Below are 2,500 nucleotides of genomic sequence, written 5' to 3'. Positions count from 1 at the left end.
CAACTGAGCTTGCCGCTGCCGACAGAGGCCCGGGAGCGTGCTGTCGTGGCATTGCCGGCGGGAAACAACACGCGCCACCTACGGTGACCGGCAGCTCCAACGCCAGCGCCACAGAAGGGCAAAGCCCCACTTGGGTGCAGAAGCGAACTCTCCCAGCACAGCGCACGCGCCAACACGTCCGCAGAGCTGCGATACAAACCACCTGCGAGAACCGCTGGGGGCGACCGAGCAGCAGACGGCGTCGCGACGCCGAGTGCCGGGCGGCGGCGCATCCTCAACGCACACAGTCCGCAATCGGACCAGCACACTGCAGATGTCCACCGCGCTTCGCACCGGGCTCGGCAGAACCCACTTTGGCCGCCTGGCGCCGCGCGCAGGGTGCGCCGGCGCATAGCTGGGACGCCAGCCGGGCCCGTCGGCCGGCGCTCCTGCCACTGGGCGCCCCCCACCAGCCGGCTGTAGTGCGTGCGCTCACGCAGCGCGCGGCCAGCACGCCGGGCGGCCCCCCCTCACCGGCCGGGGACTGTCCCGCCAAGCCACAGCCTCGTATCGCTTCATACCCACATGGCCAACTCAGGTTCGGGGGCATGGCGGGTACCGCCGAAACAACCGGTTCATAGATGTACCGATCGTCGCTATCACCGATGCACCTGCAGCGCGAACAACCGCTCAACAACTGATTTCCAGTTCATTTGCGGATCTTTGGCAGCAAACGTATACGTCAATCTACATTTGCGAAATCTACGATTCTGGCATGCCTGCATGTTATGTGTCACGACACGCTACATCAGCCCACATACACACTGCGGCATGTACACGAGAGAACACGTGGAAGATGGTCCGCGCACGTGTGCAATGTCCCTTGCGCGGTCGACTGTCAACCGGCCTCTGTAGCATGTCGCAGATGTGGAACGCGGTCCACCGTGCTATCATGTTGTGTGGGGCAATACGATTAAATAGGAAAACCCTCGTCGCTACATCAACAGACGGCTCACGCTGATTCCCGGCAGAGGGAGGAGGGGGGGGGGGGGGGGGGGGCCAACATGCAATACTTTCGTCCGTACCTACCTACCACATGTCTGTACGGCGTACAACAGTGCAATCTCGCTGTAATGGGGAGACGAGACAAGTAGCATCGTGCACAACATATGGCCCTTATGATTCGCCATTGTAGGGCGCAGCCGGTGTACGGTCAAGCATGTGCCACATTATGTCACTCAGTACGTAACGACGGATGATCAGTGTGGGTTACGCGTACATCAGCGGACAGTCCACACAGGCCGTACCACAACGTACACTGACTGCATCGACAACCGAATGCAACTGAACAGCTGCAAGGCTCATTTCACAAACAAACGCCTGACCGACCAGCTTGGAAGGGCAGGAGGGGAGGGCGATATTCGTTCTGTAGCGGTACACCCTTCCAGTGGTTAGCGGGACTGTGTAGAAAGTACGCAACACTCGAAAGACCTTTATGTGAGGGTACGCACCATGGCATCAAGAAATACACATGACACCAGAGGATCCAAGCAGTGAACTATGTTCAGAGGGTTGCTGTTAGGCAAAGCTACATTCCTGTGACGTTACATGTGACAGTTAAGGTGCAGTGTAAGTTAGGTTAAGGTGCAGCGTAAGTTAGGTTAAGGTGCAGCGTAAGTTAGGTTAAGGTGCAGCGTAAGTTAGGTTAAGGTGCAGCGTAAGTTAGGTTAAGGTGCAGCGTAAGTTAGGTTAAGGTGCAGCGTAAGTTAGGTTAAGGTGCAGCGTAACTTGGGTTAAGGTGCAGCGTAACTTGGGTTAAGGTGCAGCGTAACTTGGGTTAAGGTGCAGCGTAACTTGGGTTAAGGTGCAGCGTAACTTGGGTTAAGGTGCAGCGTAACTTGGGTTAAGGTGCAGCGTAACTTGGGTTAAGGTGCAGCGTAACTTGGGTTAAGGTGCAGCGTAACTTGGGTTAAGGTGCAGCGTAACTTGGGTTAAGGTGCAGCGTAACTTGGGTTAAGGTGCAGCGTAACTTGGGTTAAGGTGCAGCGTAACTTGGGTTAAGGTGCAGCGTAACTTGGGTTAAGGTGCAGCGTAACTTGGGTTAAGGTGCAGCGTAACTTGGGTTAAGGTGCAGCGTAACTTGGGTTAAGGTGCAGCGTAACTTGGGTTAAGGTGCAGCGTAACTTAGGTTAAGGTGCCAACGTGGGTTAGGTTAAGGGGCCAACGTGGGTTAGGTTAAGGGCCAACGTGGGTTAGGTTAAGGGGCCAACGTGGGTTAGGTTAAGGGCCAACGTGGGTTAGGTTAAGGGCCAACGTGGGTTAGGTTAAGGGCCAACGTGGGTTAGGTTAAGGGCCAACGTGGGTTAGGTTAAGGGCCAACGTGGGTTAGGTTAAGGGCCAACGTGGGTTAGGTTAAGGGCCAACGTGGGTTAGGTTAAGGGCCAACGTGGGTTAGGTTAAGGGCCAACGTGGGTTAGGTTAAGGGCCAACGTGGGTTAGGTTAAGGGCCAACGTGGGTTAG

This window comes from Schistocerca gregaria, unplaced genomic scaffold, assembly GCF_023897955.1.
Source record: "Schistocerca gregaria isolate iqSchGreg1 unplaced genomic scaffold, iqSchGreg1.2 ptg000862l, whole genome shotgun sequence".
NCBI lineage: Eukaryota > Metazoa > Arthropoda > Insecta > Orthoptera > Acrididae > Schistocerca > Schistocerca gregaria.
Note: the sequence above shows the minus strand (reverse complement) of the source record.